The 21,006-nt window shown below is 38.9% G+C and overlaps 1 protein-coding gene across 6 annotated transcripts in view; it reads left to right on the plus strand.

Annotated features, from left to right (window-relative positions):
- Nucleotides 1-7,597: 7,597 nt before the first annotated feature.
- LOC134225927 (switch-associated protein 70-like) overlaps nt 7,598-21,006 on the plus strand; it is a 49,247-nt gene continuing 35,838 nt past the window's right edge. The window contains exon 1 of one of the 6 annotated variants that reach the window (XM_062706366.1): nt 7,598-8,091. The gene's annotated coding sequence lies outside the window, so the exon portion shown is untranslated. Of the gene's footprint in view, nt 8,092-8,112; nt 8,411-21,006 lie in introns of those variants that run through there. The other 5 variants (XM_062706367.1, XM_062706368.1, XM_062706371.1 and 2 more) reach the window with 5 other exon arrangements.

The raw sequence follows: 21,006 nt of genomic DNA on the forward strand, positions 1-21,006 counted from the left end.
GTATACAGTTTCATCATGAGCAAAATGGCGCGTTTTATGAATCCCGGAAAAAAATTCTTCTCAAAAAATACATCGCGCTCGATCCCAATTCAAAAAGCATCTCCCATATCTTTTCCGCGTGGGAAGGCAAGCTCTGCGGCGCAGATTAACAGAATATTGATCTTGCCATGTGGGCCAAGCATCGTGGCCTCAAGTAGGAGCTGACTGAACATCTCTGGATCTGGGGAAAACAATAAAAAAATATTAAGGATCTTTTTTTTTTTTTCCCTTTATTAAAGTGTTTTTTTAATTTTAAAATTAAGTTCAACACTTCAAATATATTAAGGAGGTGATAGAATTTTGTTAAGAAAATTATTTTGAGCTTTTTAGTGGAATGTCTTCACTTGTCATAAGACGAGTTTGTACAATCCCATTGAATTCCACCACTTAATTGTATCTTGACAGTATTTCGACCTCAACAGTAAGGCCGTCTTCTGTCAATATACAATTAAGTGGTGGAATTCAATGGGATTGTACAAACTCGTCTTATGACAAGTGAGGTGATAGAAGTTGATCTCGAATTGATTTGATCGATCTCGAATTGATTGACAATTGATCTCGAATACATGTCTTCTTAAAATCTAACATTACATTGTTCTCTTATTCTCCTTGCTCTCGCAAGTCCCTGATAAATATATTTTTCTTGTTGTTCATTTCTATTCCTGTCGTAGTTTCCTACCGTATATCTTCCTCTTGTTGCTGTCTTCCAAAAGAAAAATGTTTGCTCTTTTACATGTCTAGAGTGCTTTGAGAATAGGTCGTATGTGCAAAAAATGGTCTCTCTTTGCTTCAATTCTCTTTTGATTTTTTTAAAACAATACTAAAATTTACTTCGGATTTCTTGGTAGATATCTAAAAATATTAGCTTTGTCTAGCGTGCAGTAGAAAAATATCCAATATGATTTGCTATCATTTGTGCAAAAGAAAAAAGAATAGGTAATTTTACATTGGCGCTTGGTGCGATTTGGCTGAACCCCGACTATATATGGCTCAAACCTTGGCCTAATATGCTGCGGTTGAGAGCACATTTATCGTTATAAATCTTCATATATTGCAGTTTCAACCAAAATTATTCCACAAGCTGGCTTGCTTACTTTTGGTTTTGACGCCAAACAGCAAAAAACGACGATGAATGTCCACAATATCTCATTTAAACCAGCGAAAGTCTCGAGCGAAATGGACAAAATGTTGACCCATTGTCCCCCAACACGGCTCTCAGGTGGATGTTTTTTCAGCCCACTTGGGACGAGTGATTGTTGATTTCGAACATACGAAAGATAAAGATGGGTTGCTGTTTGCTTACGTAGAATAAAGGCAGCATGCAAACAAATGGAGAAAATCAAAACATCTAATTGAGTGTGGATTCAAGTTTAGAAAAATTAAAACTATCTTAAAAATTGCAATTGAAATGTTGTGCCCTCAGACAAATTGCATATGTTAATCATTGCCTGCCGCAGAATTTTGAGATTTACTGCTAGTTGAAACCATGGCAGTTGTGTTGCTCTCGCAGTGCGATACTCTCAAAGATTTTTTTTCCAAAACATACAATACGATCAGCTGAAGCGAATTCTCTCAAAACTCTCTCGTGTTTCGCCTAGTTTTGGCCTTTTGACCTAGTTCCTGGTTAATTTGTAAATTATGTATTTATTCGCCTTATTCCCGATAAATGCGTGCTGTGTCATTTTACGGAAAAAATGGGCGCTTCAAATGGGACATTTAAACATTTACCTCGTCATACCAAACAACATTATGCTAAATGGCATTATGCCATATGGGCTTCCCCCATTACCTTCTGTGTTGATCTGGACTTGAATCTGTAGCGCTACTAATCTCCTTTTCAATCATGTTTCTTGGTCGTGGACTGCCAGGGTCATGATGTGGATGTAATAGGATGGAATGGATGTAAGCATTTTCTCCAAACTTTTGAACTCTTGGAGTGGAATGGAATTAGTTTTCGCAAAATCGTGAAATTGAATTTTCGGAAGCTAATGGATGGCCTCAAAACACACGATACAAAAAGATTTAGGAAATATTTCACTATTTTTGCAAAAAAAAAAGAACTTTCGCGGTAGACGTTCAGATTTATTTTTATTTTAATACACGACTATGGACGGAGTGACCTGTGCAGTACAAAAAAGTCTTCTCCATTCACCCCTTTCATAGCTGCACGTCGTCAACCACGCAGTCTGTGGAGGGTCCGCAAATCGTCCTCCACCTGATCGATCCACCTTGCCCGCTGTGCATCTCGCCTGCTTGTTCCCGTCGGATCGTTGTCGAGAACCATTTTTACCACATTACTGTCCGGCATTCTGACTACGTACCCTGCTCACCACAGTCTTCCGATTTTCGCGGTGTAAACGATGGATGGTTCTTCCAACAGCTGATGCAACTCGTGGTTCATTCGCCTCCTCCACGTACCTTCCGCCATCTGCACACCACCATAGATGGTACGCAGCACTTTCCTTTCGAAAACTCCCAGTGCGCGTTGGTCTTCCACGAGCATCGTCCAGGTCTCGTGTCCGTATAGAGAACTACCGGTCTAATGAGCGTCTTGTAGATAGTTAGTTTGGTACGGCAACGATCGAAGCGTTTTGCGGAGTCCAAAGTACGTACGATTTCCTGCCATGATGCGTCTCCGAATTTCTCTGCTGGTATCGTTATCGGAGGTCACCAGTGAGCCCAAGTACACGAATTCTTCAACCACCTCTATTTCGTCACCACCGATACAAACCCGTGGTGGGTGGCTTACATTGTCCTCTAATGATCCTCTTCCTATCATGTACTTTGTCTTCGACCTGTTGATGACGGCGGCGTTCAGCAATGTGATTGCGCGGTAGTTGCTACAATCCAGCTTTGTATAGATGAGACACACGACGCCTTCCATCCACTCCTGCGGCAGAACCTCATCCTCCCAAACCTTGGGAATTAGCCAGTGCAGCGCTCTAGCCAGTGCCTCACCACCGTGTTTAAACAGCTCTCCTGGTAGTTGGTCAACTCCATGAGCTTTGCTGGTTTTCAGCCGGTCGATCTCTTCCTGGATTTCCTGGAGATTCAGAGCCGGAAGTCGCATGTCCAGCGCGCGTGCTTCTAGGTTCATTACCATACCGCCACCATTGTCTGCCACATCGCCATTCAGGTGTTCTTCGTAGTGCTGCCGCCACCTTTGCCTTACCTCACGCTGGTTTGTAAGAAGGTTCCCGTTTATGTCCTTACACATATCGGGCTGGGGCACGTGTCCTTACGTGAACGGTTTAACTTCTCGCACTTTCGTGCGTTGTTGGCGCTATACAGTTGCTTCGTCTCTTCACGGTTTCGATCTTCCAGCTGGAGCTTTTTCCTCTGAAAAATCGAGTTTTGTCTGTTCCGCGCCTGTTTGTATCGTGCCTCGTTCGTTCTCGTGCGGTGTTTCAGTAATCTCGCCCATGCTGCATTCTTCTCCTCAATTAACTGCTCACATTCTCCGTCATACCAGTCGTTTCTCTCATCCGGGGGCACCGTGCCTAGTGCAGCGGCTGCGGTGCTTCCAATGGCGGATCGAATATCTCTCCAGCCATCTTTATTAGACACTGTAGTTAGCTGCTCTTCCGTTGGGAGTGCCACTTCCAGCTGCTGCGCGTAGTCTTGGGCTAGTCTACCGTCTTGTAGCCACCCAACATTTAGCCGCGGCAAACAACGCCGACGAGTGCTGTACACCATCGAGATAAATTTGAAATTTTGCATATTTAGTGCATAGTGGGCGTTGTTCAGAATTTGAATCAGCATTTGGAATTTGAGCTAATGTTTGCTAAGTGCGTTCGGTATTTAATAAAAAGTTCGCAGGAATAAAATCATTCAGTATTAATTATTACAATCAATAAAATATGATTATCATGCGCTTGTCTGAAAGTTCTTTTGCATAGAATAATTTATTCTATAATTTTAATGTATGTGCCATGCCGACTCTTGATTTAAAAATCCTTTCAATTAAATTGAAGAATTAAAAAAACGACTCTACGACACTACCCATAATTCCATTACCCATAATGCCACTACCCCGAAGGCCACTACCCCGAACGCCACAACCCCGAATGAGTCACTACCCCGAATGCCATTACCCCAATGGGACACTACCCCGAATGAGCCAGTACCCCGAATTAGCCATTATTTCAAGTTTATATTTCAATTCAATTAAAAAATGATACTCATTAAAATTTTTTTTAAAAATTAATATGAATGAACAATAATTGGAACTGAAACTGTTTCATTGCAGTAAGGAACTAAGTATTCTTACTCCGTATGATCCCGTTCCACTTCGTATGGCACTCTTCAAGATTCCTGAATGGCAGGGAGATTATGCAGCACGTTTTCATGCACAATGCAGAGAGTTGGAGGCAATTGCGGTCCTAGTAGCATGGCTACTAGGGCAACAAGGTAGAAGTTGTTCCTATGGTCGCTGTAGTAAAAGCAACGAATTCTGGATGAAACGTGGTCTAAATCTCAAAATCGACGAGGGGGTGAATGGGTGAGTAAGAGTTAGTTAGTGAATAAGTGAGTGAGTAAATGTGAGTGTGTGAGTGAGCGAGTAAGAGTGAGTGAGTAAGAGTGAGCGAGAAAGAGAGCGAATGGTTGAGAGTAAATGAGTGAGTAAAAGTGGATGAGTGAGTAAGAGTGGTTAAGTGAGTAAGAGTGGGTGAATGAATGAGAGTGGGTGAATGAGTAATAGTTAGTGAGACAGAGGAAGTGTGTGAGTAAGGGGGTTTGTGTATGAGAGTAAGAGGAAGGCAGATCTTGTTTGTCTTCGGGAAGTTGCGTTGACTTAAAGAAGGCATCATCTCGTTTCGCCTTCTATCGAGCAGACGTTAGTTTTAAAAAGGCAGTATTTCCTCTGTGTGCCTTATCGAGGTATAAGCAAGTCCATTAAAAGGTGGTATCATCTCATCTGTCTGCCTTATACCGGGCAAACGCGTCCATTTAAAGAAGGCATAATCTCCTCTGTCTGCCTTATACCGAGCAAGCGTGTTCATTTAAAGAAGGCATTATCTCCTCTGCCTTATACCGGGCAAACGCGTTCATTTAAACAAGGCATAATTTCCTCTGTGTGCCTTATACCGAGCAAAGCCGTCCATTCAAAGAAGGCATCATCTCCTCTGTCTGTCTTATACCGGGCAAAAACGTCCATTTAAAGAAGGCATCATCTCCTCTGTCCGCCTTATACCAGGCAAACGCGTTTATTAAAAAAGGTCATATCTACCCTGTATGCCTTATACCGAGCAAACTCGTTCATTTAAACAAGGCAGCATCTCCTCTGTTCGCCTTATACAAGGAAAACGCATTCTGTTGGAAAAAAGGATCTCATACTCTATTTCGTAGAATAGTACTTTTCCATTCCATGACAGGAATGACAGTTGAAGCTAATTAGAAGAAAAATCAAAACTGTTGGTTAAACTGGTTGGTTAAAAACTGTTGCGATGCATCGATATCTGTTGGTGTTAAACCCAACAATAGAATACTATAAATTCTAAATGTTTTCGGGGTAATTGCCTTTCGGGGTAATGGATTGCGAGGTAGTGTACCATTCGGGGTAATGACTTTCGGGGCACTGTCCCATTCGGGGTTGTGGCCTTCGGGGTAATGGCATTCGGGGTACTGGGATTTGGGGTACTGGGGTGGAGCCATAAAAACATGTGATTGTTTGAAAGCAATTTCCTAATCCAATGTTTCAGATACACCAGCAACAAACAGCAAAGCCCATTAAAGTGTCACAGGAATTCAGTTGAATAAAAAAAGAAATTATTAAAGGACTTTTGGCTCTTTCGTCATACATGCATTCTACTTTCACACTTCTTGCCCGTTATAATATGGGACAGAAACTTTTGTGTATTAGATATCCAGACCCAGTTTGAAGTAATCGGACATCGTTAGTGCAACCCTTCGATGAGTGACGCATAAACTTGCCTATGATTCAACATTGGAGCAACGCTGACGCGCAGAAGTGAGCATATGCGCGACGGCTTGGGGTGATCATTAAACGAACGAAATATATTTTAATTTATTTTAAATTTTAAAAAGATTTTTTGTTTTCCATAAAAAAGCATCCATATGGTGTAAATTCCGGTAAATGTGTAAAGTATATTAGTACATAGAGCACGCTTGGTAAATGGTGCCTTGACGTAATATCCTTTGATATTTTCTTGACATTTCTTGCTTCTTCAAAGACATTCGAAGAATTTTCAGAGGACTTTTCGGAGGAATTGAAATGTTCTTGAAGAAGGTCTGAATTTACGTAGAATTTACAAAGGAATATGGATAGACTTACAGATATTTCGAAGTATTTCAACCCAAAACCCAGGATCGAGTCCAGTGGAGAAGGATACTTCATTCGGCGTAGGTTCATCGAAGAGCTGTAGCCCATTAAGTATCAAGTAAGTTCGGCAGTGCTGGCAGAATAAACGATTTTTTGCATATGGTTTGAACAACCAATCTTAGCGTTGTTCGTTATCAATTGAGAGCGATCTCAGCAAACCCTGCTTATGGAAATTTCTTAAAAGATATCCCGAGGATTTTCACCAAGCTATATCCCTGAACATTTCAGGAGGAACGCCAGAATGTCATAGAATGTCGAATGTAATCGGCTCTAATGGCTGGGCAAAATTCCATCGGCAGTACAATTATTACGTGCTATGAAAGCATTAAACAGCCTTATGTTTTACTGTTGGCAGTACATATGGTACTAATATCCCGAGCAAAGTCGGTTAACAAAATAAGAGCAAATTGATATGAGGCTCTGCTGTTGAGATTACATTGAAAACAAAATTATATGCCAATTGTTATTTAATACAAATAATTGATATCTAAAAATGCTTTCAATATGCATTCTTTAGTTATCATAACGATAGCAGTTTTACATCAAATTTTACATCAAAGTGTTATTGTAAGAGCAATCTGGAAACAAAATACGCTGTTGTTGTTATGAATGCTCATAAGAATAATCTAATCAAATACTCATTTTGATATCAAATTAAGAATCTTATGCAATTAAATTTAGCAATCATGTTGATTTCATTGACAGCAAAATTTCTTTTCAGTATGATTCCACAGTGTAAAAATATGCTCTCATTTCTGCTGTGTTAACTGTTAATCCATACAAAGCGAGATCAATTGGAGTTATCAAATAATTGACATCATGACAGCAAATTTTGATTACAATTTGATTTTAAACTTTGCTCGGGATGTGGCTGCGGTTCAAAGTAATCGATCGATTAGATATTTTTAATGTGGTTAAACGTATTTCCATATCTCTTCTCTATGCATGAAGAACAACGACGAGCTATACATTGAAACGTTTGAAGAGAACTTCAGCCTGACTTTTAAAATATCTTACTCACCCCTATTGCAGTTACAGAACGACCGATTATGCCCATATTCTCATGTCGTCGTTTTCGACGCTCTTCTCCGCAGTCAATTTGTTTTTACTGCGCTCAACGTGGCTCTACCCTACCACTTTGTGTGATCTTCTCCATAATATCCGTCCGTTCGCGCGTGGCGTATGTCGTAGGTTCCGTTTCGTATCAGAGCGAAAAACTTAAGCCCTCCAACGTACGAGCCGTGTGCCGCCATGGCGATGACTCAAAGTTGTTTGATCAGAGGATCGTGCTGGCGGGCGGCGGCTGTTTGAGAAACTTGAGCAGCTCGGATCACCAAAGCAGCTTTAGACTTTAGAGCGTTCTTAGTATCGTTTCAAGCTCGGCCGCGTACGCATGCGCTTAGTTCCAGTTCGGCACGCAGTTAGTTCAGTGGAAGAGGAACTGAGAGTGGATAATAAGCAACAACAATTATATCGAACTTAGCGCCTTGTAGGTCACTCCGGTAGTGCAGTAGTTGACCCCGTATTTGTTGCGCGAACGTTGTTGGACAACGTGTAAATTACACGCATACCTGTCGAGTACACGGTTTCCGATTGTCTATGAGAGCGATGTTAGGTGGCGATTATGGTTTGTGGGGTGCTAATCAAAACAATTAATCAGTTCATTAGGATCGGATCTGATTTATAACCGATCAATTTGTGATGCCGTCGTAAGTGTTGATACCTAATAAATTTGATTAGTAAATACACAACGCACGTGCGCTTTAGATTGTCTCTGGGACTCCAAATCCGGATGTGTTGTCTAGACATATTTGAAGTTTGACTGTGAAAAAAATTAGTGTTGTTATCATACAAATGTTCAATACTGCAACTGATCCCTAGGATTTGTGTAACTGTGAAGTGTGTTACAAATCACCCAGGAAATAAAAGTTTGCTTTCTGCAAAGAAACCTCTTTGTGTTAAAGGAATGTGGGATCTGCCCATTGTCCACGCGAATTGCAATTTCTTATCTAATCGTTATGCTTATACGTAAGTACATTTGGCTGATGGTTGACGGGGACAGCGATACTGGCACCATTATTTATCGACAGATAAAGTGAAGTTGAAAATGTTTGGATTAGTTTTTTTTTGCATAATAATATTATGCGTTACTTTGCTTTGCATGATTGAATTTCGATCTCCTGAGTCATACACCTTGCTTGCATTTAGTTTGCATCCAATTAACTCCACTTTTGAACGACCTTGACACGATGCATCATCCGTTTCCCTGTGGAGCCACATACCGATGATGATTCACACACTATATCTCCTTTCACGGCTGAATAAAGTCGGCTCGAAACGGTCCCTCTGTCACAAACTGATGTCAGTGTCGGGGTCACCAACCTGGTAGAAGGAAATTCCACTGGTCTGCCACGAACCTACTAACGCAGCGGATATAAGTAGGTAGGTTCCCGTGCACTCACTTCACAGTTTAGTGAAGAATTTCAAGGACCATTGCGCTTTTGCGCTCGCCTCTGATCGTATCGTTGAACTTTTGAGGCATAGTCCCATGAGCGTTAACGATCTTTACTCAGAGGAGATCCTTGCGCGAGTGTTTCTCAACTGATGTTTGCAAGGATTCATTATATAGGTACTAGGTTTTACAGTGGACTCTCCACATCTCCAAACCGGGAATCGAACCCAGCCACTCTCAGCATGGAATTGGTTCATAGCCGCGCATCTTACCGCTAGGCTAAGGAGGGCCCCAGCCGTTCTCATACACGAGTATTCAAATTTCGTAGCCTATCGGGTTAGGGAAGAAATTCCTAGAGGCAAGAAATTCCGAATGGTATTTCCAAATTATTTCCCAAAGGAAAAATCGAAAAAAAAATATTGTAAGGATTTTCCACTGGTATTACCGAAAAACATTCTAATGGAATTTCCTCAGAAATGTTTAAAGAAATTCTGAAGAAAATTCCAGAGGAATTTCCAAAGAAATTTCTGAAAGAGTTGCTGAAAAACTGAGGAATGTCCTAGTCAATTCCTTAATGGATTTCCTATCGGAACTTCTGAAAGATTTGCTGGATGATATTCTAAAGGAATTCCTGATTTTTTAAATTTTTATTTGCGTGTTCTTTTTATTTTGAAATTAAGTTCAACACAACACTGAATGAATTTCTAAATATATTCCTCAATGTATTTTTGATGGAATCTCCATAGGAATTTCCGGGAGAAATGGATTCTGTATATTGGAATATTACAATTCCAATTAAAACTTATGGATAAAGTTTTGATATTTGATTAACTTTTGATTCTAAAACTTTGTGTTGTACATAATATGCATGGCGACCAGGTATTCAAAGTCTAGTTAATCTTGCCTACCACAACCAGCACTGTGTTTGAAGAACTGTAGAACAAAAGGTCAAATGAACAACACGACGAAGCTACAAAATTTGAAAATCTTCAATGTAATCTATTTGATCGAGAAAAGAAAATGTATAAGCATCCGAGCCAAAATCTAGAATCTGAATGTTAAGAAGCCCCCATTTAAATGGCTTAAAAGGTTCGAAAGCCTCCTTCCAAGAGGCTCGAAAGCATTCTTTCAAGACGCTCGAAAGCCTCCTTTCAACAGGCCCAAAAGGCTTCCTTCAAAAGGCTTGGAAACTTTCTTTCAAGAGGCTTGAAAGCCTCCTTTCAAGTGCCTGAGAGGCCTCCTTTCAAGAGTATCAGAAGTCTTCTTTTAAGAAGCTCGGGAACTCCTTTCAAGACGCTCGGGAGTCTCATTTTAAGGACACTCCTCACGGAATCCAAGTTTCAAAGTGCTCGCGTTTTCGGGGGCACACCACTCGATACGGAGGCGGCACACAACTGTCATTTTTGTTGATTTAGCTTTGCTGCGTCGCAGCATGCGTGAAAAAATAAAAATGACAGTTGTGCGTTGCTTCCGTATCGAGTAGTGTGCCCCCGAAAACGCGAGCACTTTGAAACTTGGATTCCGTAAGGAGTGACCTAAAAGTACTCGTACGTCTTTTCTTAAAAGGCTTGGAAGCCTCCATTCAAGATTCTTAGAAGCCTTCTTCAAGAGGATCAAAAGCCTCCACAAGTTAGACAGAAATGGTTGCAGCAACTTGATTGTGACTAAATCTGGTCACATATGAGTTGCAATCCCAAGCAACCAAAAGTTCAGATTAGACTTAAGGATTGAACTAAGAAGTTCACATTTAGTTCGAATATAGCTCCATTGTTCATAAACCGAACTTGACTTTCAATTAATACTATTAATGAACTTGAAAGTTCAAAAAAGTTGCTTATTCCTCTTCATCTGAACTTTAAAGTTCACGTCATGCCTCTTAAATTATTGTTCCGAACTTCTAACAAGAAGTTCGGTTCAAGTATTAACCGAACTTCTAATCAGCTTGAAAAATCAATATTATTCCGAACTCGATATCTCTCCCTATGTCGATGGTTTCCTCAGTTCCTTCAATCTACATACATTTGGGCTCTCTACATCTCGATAATCTCTCTATCTCGAATATTTTGTTCAGGTTCACTCTCCTTATGTCGATATGTTCAAATTTTTAGGCTACTCGATCTCTCCCTATCTCTATGGTCCCTTCAATATTGAGATGTGGAGAGGCGACTGTATAAAGTTCACACCACGCTACTACACCACGCTACTTGTTCCGAACTTCTAATATCAAGTTCCACGATAGCACAAACCAAATTGCTTGTCAGCACAAAAGTTCACAAAATATACAAAAAAACAACAAACAACAAACAAACAAAGTTCTGAATAATACCTTGTACGAACTTGAGCATGGGCACACTGCTACAAAAACAAATCAAAGTCAAACTGTTCAAAGCCGCCAATCAGGTCCACATGAACTTTTAATAAACTTTAAAGTGCAGAATCAAGCTACATACGAACTTTTGGTGAACTTTCAAATTCAGAATCAGTTCGGTATGAACTTGTTGTGACATAAAGTTCACATTTAGTGCCGCCTTGACATTATACGAACTTTCTAGTTCACATTTTATCCTAATTGAACTTATGGTGAACCTTGACACAAGTGTCATATATGAAATCAACTCATGAAGTAAAATTTTGGCACTTTACATGTTGGTCGTATGGAACAGTGGTACGCATCCCGGATTATAAGAGGAGGACTGGAGTTCAATACTTGTGGTAGGCGCATCGTCACGTGGAGTCTCGCTTCCCAAATAAGAACAGCATCTACGTTCTAGCAAACAATTATTGAAATAAAAATGAAAATAGTTCTTACAGTACATCGCCTTGTAATTTTTATTTTATTTTGTAAAGTACACTTTAAGTTCATTGTCTAGCTGAATAGCATTGGTTGCTTGGGATGGCCTATGTGCATCATTTTTGCTGCTAGGGTTTCAAGAAGCCTCGGAAGCCTCTTTTTAAAAGGCTTGGAAGGCCTCTTTCAAGATTCTCAGAAGCCTTATTTCAAGAGGCTCGGAAGCCTCCTTCCAAGAGCCTTAGGCTGTAAACCATTCCAGCGAATCGTTTAACTTTTAGTTAAAATTTGACAGTTCGATGGTTATTTCTCCGTGGTTAAAAATAACCCAGCTCCGGAGCATGGTCAGATTTGACAGTTCGATAGTTAAACTTTGTTCGCGAGTAAATTGGCGCCAAATCCATTTTGTTCCAAATAACTATCAATCTGTCAAAACTCAAATGGGTCGGCTTCGGAGTAAATTTTAACCGCGATGGGAAAATAACCATCGAACTGTCAAATTTTAACTAAAAGTTAAACGAATCGCTGGAATGGTTCACAGCCTTAGAAACCCCTTTCAAAAGGTTCGGAAACCTGCTTTCAAGAGGCTCGGAAGCCCACTTCAAAAAGCACGGAAGCCTCGTGTCAAGAGACTCGTAAGCCTTTTTTTGGGGCTTGAAAGCCTCCTTCAAAGATTCTCAGAAGCCTTCCTTTCAAGAGGGTCGAAAACCTTCTTTCAAGAGGCTCGGAAGCGTCCTTTCAAGAGACTTGGAAGATTGATGTATAAACTCAATTTGAATTGAAAAATTTCACGGAACAATTTCAATAATTTTTTTTTGGATAGAAACCATGTGAATGATGGAGGAGAGGCATTTATCACTTTAGTTCTCAGGTCCGTCTTTCATATATCTTATTAGCTACGCTTATTTTCATTACGACGATAACATAAGGGGTACCTCAATGAATCCAAAAGTTTGAAGGAGTACCTCTCAAGAAAAAGGTTGAGAACCGCTGCCCTAAGGAATATCCGAAAGAATTACCAAAATATTTTCCGTAGGTATTTCTAAAGGTGTTTCATAAGGTATATCCAGAGAAATTTTTAAATTAATTCGTAAATGTTTTTCTAAATGAATGATTCAAAGAATTTCCGAGAGAATCCAGGAGCAAGTTTTTAATCCCGAAGAAACTCCTGAGGTAGATTCTGAAGTAATTCTTAAAATTCATTCTTTCGATTTTCGAAGGAACATCCGGAGGAATTAAAACAGGATTTTAATTTATTTCCGAAGTTGTTCCGGGAGGATTTTTCAAAGAAATCCCTTGAGGAATTTGTGAAGGAAATCTTGAAGTAATGGCCAAAGAAATTCTTGAAACAATCTGAGAATATCGGAAATCAAGACAAAATTTTCAAAACGACTTATCTGCTTTTGTAAACAAAGATTCAAACGATGATTTGACAAATCTGATGGCTCTCCCACGCAAACCAACACCATCAATAGGTAGGTGAAGGTTTCCGCTACCTGTTGATGGTGTTGGTTTGCGTGGGAAAGCTATCAGATTCGTCAAATCGTCGTTTGAATCTTTGTTTACATAAGCAGATAAGTCGTTTTGAAAATTTTATCTTGAAATTCCTTCAGGAGCTCCTTTTAAAAATCCTTCAGGAGTACAGAAATTCCCCATGAGTTTCTTTGATATTTTTTTCTAGAATTTCGGGAGGAATTCCTCGGCTAATTTCTGAAATTATTACTCAAGGAATTGCCGAAGGAATTCTTGCAGCAATAAGCCGGAGGTCTTAGGATGCTCTTGAAAGAAATTAATAAAAGGAAGATGTGGAAGTATTCACCTAATGTGTTATGGAAATTCCGAAGGAATTCCCGGAAGAATTTTTGAAGGAATTACTGGATTCAATTCAGGAGGATGTTTTGAAGAAATCCCTACGGGAATTTTCGAAATTATCTTCAAAGGATTTTTGGAGGAATTTTAGAATAAATTACTTGTGAATTTATAGAAAGAATAGGAAGAATCATCAAACATAATTTCTGAAGAAATATCTAGATTTCTTCAGGAATTCCTTCGGAAATTGCTTCGGAAATTCCTTCAGGTACTCCTTCCAGAATTTCTTCTGGAATTTCTCTTGGATTTCATTCGAAAATAGAGCCAGGTAGCTATTTTCGAATGAAACTAAGGGAAATTCCAGATGGAACAATTCCAGAAGGAATTCTGGAAAGAGTTCCTGAATGAATTTCCGAAGGAATTCTAGATATTTCTTCACAAATTATGTTTGATGATTCTTCCTAAAATCCTCCAGAAATTACTTTGCGAATTCAATCAGATTTTTTGTTCAATTGATTCGGAAATTCTTCCTGGAACTCATTTGGAATTTCTTACAGGAATTCCTCCACAAAATTCGTCAGAAATTCTTTTGGGAGCTCCTCTAGAAATTTCCCCTAGGATTAATTTAAAAATATTGTAGAGTAGAGTGGGACAAGAGTACGCACTTAGTTTTCAATCGACCATGGGGACCTTATGAAACAAGCTTCTGCATATCAAATCAATGTCGACGATTCGTATACTCTTCCTTTATGTTACCCAGTGGAAAAAATAATGGATATAATTTAATTCGTTTTAGCAGAACCCTTATTGCAAGACACATAAAAAACGCACTCTTACCCCACCGGTGGGGTAAGAGTGCGCATTGGGTGGGGTAAGAGTACGCACTTTTCCAATTATGTGTTTTAAGTATTCATTAACACAAAAATGATCTAATAACATTGAATTGATGTTTACTGAAATTATATTTGGGAATGTTTAAAGATTAAGATAAAGGGAGGGGTCCTAGAAATGTGAACTTTCATGCGATGTGTTTTTTTTTAATTACAAAAAACCTATGGAGGTAAAAATATATCAGGTTTCGCGTGGCGTAAACAAAGGAATTTTCCTCAAAGAAAGTCCACTAATTACGTAACGCGCAATTTGGCCATTTCATCACCCCCCTCCCCACTATTTTACAATTTTTGTATGAATCCTCTAAAAAATGCATGGATCGTCATACATCTCGCAACAGACCCCCTCCCCCCAGCTAAGCGTTGCGTAATTTATGGATGTGTCTTTTGATAAAATGAAATAATCATTTAGATGAAATTGTGTTTTCAAACTATGTTTAGATGTAAAACAATACCTAATACAATTTCATGCTAAATTAATGTTTTTTGTGTGTATTACTTCTACGTGAAGTACTACGATTTACAATAATATGGAAATGCTAATATCATCTTCCAAACTTAGACGTACATGTTCATGATAGAATTAGAGGCGAAAGTATAGAATTCATAGTTCTACTAGGATACGGCTGGCATTAAGAATGTTTTTTTAGAAGTGGATTTGAAAGCGAGCGGAGGACAATATTTGTGATGGCACAATTTCATGATTTCGTTTCAGCGCTTTGTTCGCTAAGTCGCTTCTAACACCAAATGGTTTCAGCTCATCCTTAAGCCCGCAGTCCACTGTTTGTCATAATGGCAAATATTTGTCAAGTTTATTCGAATATCTATCAGACTGATTAGAAATCGACAATGATATCAGGCTGACTTAACAAATATTTGTCATGATGACAAACAGTGTACTGATAGCTTTAGAAAGAGAATTTTATTAATATTTTCCGGTCTATCCTTTTTCATTGTTCTGGATCTTTTCGCTTCGGAAGTAGTCTTATTTCAGACGAAGACACGCACAGATAAAAATATGTTGTGATTTTAAATGTATTTTCATGCATATATTTGGATGCAAATGAACGTAACATTCAATCGATCTCACTGTTCTTTTAAATCGAAATAAATTTAATCGGTGCTTGCTTGTAAAATTCAATCAAATTTTACTGAATATCGAGTGTTAATTCGTTTGATGGGATAAGCTGCAATTTTACACGTCGTTGAATTTTCAAAATTATTTGCTGTACAGGTTTGCCATCAGAACTTGAAGATTCATATGCGTACTCTTTCCCCACACGTTCCCCACAGCCCCAAAATTTACACAGTTAATAGTTTGACCTCTTGGAAAACCAACCCGATTGATATTTGCACCATAAAGTACTCTAAACAATAGGTTATAGAAATGGTATAATGGTATAATCAGGTATGGGAAAAATCGGTTCATTTAGCGCTAATCTTTCACTCACATCTACACACAATCGCAAATTAGGCAACTGTACACGAGCCCTTCCAAAACTTTCAAATTCGATTGTCTGCCGTTTGGCTTCAGTTAGTAACGAATCATGCCAAAAAAACAAACAAACAAAATTCATCACCGAATCTTTCCTACAGATAGCAAATGATGCATAGCCGAGTATTTGTTTACATTTGGTTCGTAAACGAATGGAATCGCAATTGAGTGGTGAGTGAGGATTCGGCAGAAAGAATCAGGCCGCAAAACGAATCATTGAGTTCAAATTGAATCAATCTTCTGAGTCCAACTCAGTGTTTTCTGTTGCACTCACTACACATCGGTACACTCTCATCTCTCGATTTCTTTTCGTACTATTTTTGGTTTCACTTCTCAGTAGGTATGAATCGGTTGTTGGTTCGCTGTTGGGTTGAGTAGCATTCGTTTTGCAATCGCGTGTTCGCTGATGGATAGGGATTTAAAATTGGTGTGGTTCGTGTGAGTGAGTGAGTTTTCCCATAGCTAGGTATAATGTCCACCTGATTGAACGTATATATGGTAATGGAATACTAGTTGCGGAAACACAATTATTTTTAGCAAAATGACCAAAAAATTATTTTACTTTTTACATATCTCCCTTGTTTATTTAAATCGTTCAAAATTACACATGATAATATTTGGCTAAGCGGGGCCCTCCTTAAAGGGGGCCTCCTTAGGGCCTTATAAGCGGGGCCCTCTTTAGCCGCGTGGCTACAAAGCAAGACCATGCTGGGTTCGATTCCCGGTGCCGGTCTAGGCAATTTTCGGATTGGAAATTGTCTCGACTTCCCTGGGCATAAAAGTATCATCGTGTTAGCCTCATGATATACACACTAAGCAAGGACTTCGCTGTTCGGTAATTATTTTTACGGTTTTAGTTCGGTAAATCATATTTTTACTGATATAATTGTAAAACTACTGTCAAAATTGATATTTTTACCGATGACTCAGTAGTAAATGGAAAAAAATATTACTGTACACCGTGAAGAAATTACTGACTCTTTCGGCAATTCATTAGTTTATAGGCTGATCGGTAATAAAATACTGGTACTGACAGTAAAACATGTAACTTTACCGAACATTTCATCAAATATACTTTAAAAAAATTACCGGAGACAACTGTTAACAAACAATTGAAACTAAATAGAAAAGAAACATACGCCATTTGAATTACTCTTCGATTCGCGATTTTGCTTCAAGGAGATTTTGTGAGTTCAGATTTTTATTTTTTAATCATTTGCATGTGATGTGATAAGCATTAGTGGTCTCATATCGTTTTAAACGATGCAATTCTTTTTGTGCCGGCATTCACAAGTTATTTTGTCCAAACAAACTATTTTGCAGTTAGATTTCACGAATCGGCATGTGTTCCGCTAGAATCCATTATAGTCGTGAAGTCCACTGATGAATATAGTTTTGTTGACCGCCAGTATAACAAGAAAAGCATCGTTCAAAAATTGCATATGGGATCAGTATGCTGGAGACTGCAACAAGACTGCAAATAAATAATCCATTAAACTGATGAAGGAAAAACTTTCAGTTAAAACAAATTGAAAATGAGGCAGTTAAATATAACAAAAATATCGAAAATAAAAATACATAGGGGAAATGACGGCTTTGGCAGGTTTTGTTCAATTATTGTCAGGGGGTTTTTTAACGACCAAATTTCATGAAATTCAGCCACAATATTCTTTGATATGCAAAGAATGTTTAGGCCAAATTTGAGCATAGTCAGTCATAAAAAACCCCCTGCCAATAATAGAACAAAACCTGCCAAAGCCGTCTTTCCCCCTACATAATTCCAATTGATGTTTGGAGGGCAAAAAGTAAAACATGATTTCTTAAATATTACATTTTTTTTTGTCCTCCTTTTTACATCCTTTTCGCTTTTCAAAAAAAAATTCTTCATACTTTTTACTGATCGATCCATAAAATCAATAAAATTTTACCGAAAGAAATGTTAATGTTTACCGATGTCCTGTAATTTTGTTGACATATCGGTTAGTAAAATTACTGATAACATCGTTAATTTTTGCCGAACAAACTGCATTTTTGACAGTGTAGATTGATTTTTATTTACTGGGCGTTCGGAAATCAAAAAATTACCGGGTTCATTACCGAACGTTCAGCTGTTTGAAAACCCGGTAAAATTTTCCCGACTTCAGTGATCTGAGTTTACTGTGTACGAATGCAAAAATGGTAACTTGGCTTAGAAACCTCGCAGTTAATAATTGTGGAAGTGCTTAATGAACACTAAGCTGCGAGGCGGCTCTGTCCCAGTGTGGGGATGTAATGCCAATAAGAAGAAGAAGAATATTTGGCCAGAATACCTGTCAAACTGATGCAGTGCTGCTAGTTTATATTTTTTTATAACTTCAAAAAATCGAAAACGTACTCTTACCCCACGCGCACTCTTGCCCCACTCTACTCTACACATTTCAAGCTTGAATCTACAATACGAATACTCGACATTGGCTGACTTAGACCGGGAAGCAACCCCACACCAGTTCTGACTTTGACAGAACTTTTGCTCAATATCCACTAGTCATTTGTCCGTATAATATGGTTAAAATGGGGGTCCCGTAGCGTAGTTGGCTACACGTTCGCCTTACAAGCGAATGGTCATGGGTTCGATTCCCAGCCCCTCCACCAAACCCTCGTCAGTCGCCGGATGCGCAGCCCATGCGGTAGCGTATTGGGGAACGCGTCTTACCGTCACGGTTGCCTGATGACGACTGACAACTTGTTCTTCTCGGAGGCATTCCTCCAACGGACCCGGCTTAATGGCAACTGAACAATGCAACGAACATTGGATGCACGACATGGACAAACGGACACAATGGACTCACGATGAGATGGACTGGCAACGACAACAATAATGAATAATGGAAATCTAAAAATAGATTCTGTGTGGATTCTGTTCAGCAGAATACCACAGTAGATCTCGGCACAGTAGCGGTTAAATAACACAGAGTGCCTAACAAATAAAGAAAGGAATAAAAAAATAAAAAAATATGGTCAAAACATCATTATTATCAATATTATCCAATACTTTTAGAGAGTTCCACTATAATTTTATATAACTATACATTTTTAATTTACTAGCAGAACCTACATTGCGTTGCTCCAATATTGTATTTTTACAATTATCCAATATTGTATTTTTACAATTATCCAACTCTGAAACTTACTAACTAACTTATTAATTAACACAGAAGAGTGTTTATAGTGTGAAACAATTCTATTGCAGACATATTTATGAGTTGATCTGAAATTGTGCATACTAAATAAATCTCCTGCCTGCAGTTTTTGTTAGATTTTTTTAAAAGCTTTAGTTGCCGTAATTCTGCTACCAGTGTTCGACTATAAGTAAAGTGCCTATGACCAATTATTATCCCTGGAGATTGAGAAACGCTGATCCTTACGTGCCAATGTTGATACAGCCACCGCGCCGCCTCCCGTTCGAAACAGCGAGTTCAACCGCCAGTCGCCAGCAAGTCGCGCGCGGGTTGAGATTTCAGCAGCACAAACGGCGCGGCAGCTACGACGCGCTCCGCAATCAACTTCCTTTTTGGTCACCTCTTTCGTATCATCGCGGGTTGAACTCGCGTGCGTTCTTTGGATAGCCGGAGCGGAAGCATCAGTCCTACGTATGGGTCGTAGGTATGGATGGAGAGCATAGCTTGTTTTTTTTTTCGCGAGTTCACCAACCCAGCAAAGCGGTATCCATAACATTAACACTAACAGTTTAAGTGGATTGGAGGCAATTTGCGCTGTGACAGAATCAGACCGCGCGAGCCTCGCTCGCCGCGTGATTTCGGTCGGCCGTATTCATCCATTGATAGGCTCACGCGCGCGCAATTTGTGCTAGTTTCGTTTTTGTTGCGGTTCTCAGCAGTTGTTTCATTTGAAATTTCTGCGCAAAGTACCATTCCTGTATATTTATTCCGATCTTGCCGCGTTGTTCAATATACAATTTTTCATGTGTAGGTAGCACAAGAGTCGTGAGCTCGCTTCGCTTATATGAACGTGATCGTTTATGTAATTTATGATATGTCAGCGATATTATAAGCGCTTCTAATAACAAGGTAAACTGGACATTTATCTAGTTAATGTGACTCCCGACAATGACACCTAATGGATGTTTTACTGTTCATTTCGATTGGATGTTTGTTTGTGCTTGCTTCAATTGAAGATAGAACACATCGTTTGTTGGGACATTCCCTCGAATGAGATATGGCAATTGATTAGATAATTGGTTTGAGTTTACAAATGTGATGAACTTTCCGCATTTCTTCCGTTGAGTATTCAATGCCTTACACCTTTGAGGATTATTCGTTGAAAATAACTATCAATTTCATTGGCAGCAATTTGTATAGCAAGTGTTAATTTTTTAAACTAATTTTATTTGCTAATTATCTACTACATGCGTTCATCTCTTGAACAAGGTGTTCCGTGTTCTCTTAACACTATCATCCTTATTGTTATTATGTATTTATTTTTAGTTGATAAGTATGTAGAAAATACCATCAACACCCGGGGCATTCATATTTTTAAATTTTCTAGTAATAGATCTCACTTCATCCAAATTAGTACCCTCTTGATTGAGAATGTCTTCGAAGCTCCGTGTAACCTGATTCTCAATTGGATCTCGACTAAAATTATGGGCACTCTCAACATGCTGAGCAAGTTTTTGAGACTTTTCGTCATTTGTTATTAAAATTTTATTTCCCTCTTTAAACGCTGGAATTGGCTTTCGAGATTTTTTAAAAATAATTTTCGTTAATTTCCAAAAGAATTTCGAACTGGGATCCAACTTCGCGACATTATTCTCAAAGTTGGTAGGGGAACTGTTCCGTTTTCCATCTCACTGAATATATATTAATCTCATCGCAAAACAAAGAAATGCAGCACCAATCTCGTCTTGGTATTGCCTTCGTCTCACATTTTTAAGACGGATCAGTAGCTGATGATCGTCGTCAATAATAATGGAGTTGAATTTAATTTCACATTTAGGAATTGCAATGCCTCTGGCTTCGATAATTAAACTTGTCAAAGATACGAGAGCATCATCAATATCACCTTTGGTATCGAGAGGAGTATCAACATCAAAATTCCTATCGATATACGTTTTATATAAATCCCAATCAGCTCTATGATAATTAAAAGTATTTTCAAGCATTTTCAAACGTCACAGGAAGGTGATCAGAG

The sequence above is a fragment of the Armigeres subalbatus genome, chromosome 3 (assembly GCF_024139115.2).
Source record: "Armigeres subalbatus isolate Guangzhou_Male chromosome 3, GZ_Asu_2, whole genome shotgun sequence".
NCBI lineage: Eukaryota > Metazoa > Arthropoda > Insecta > Diptera > Culicidae > Armigeres > Armigeres subalbatus.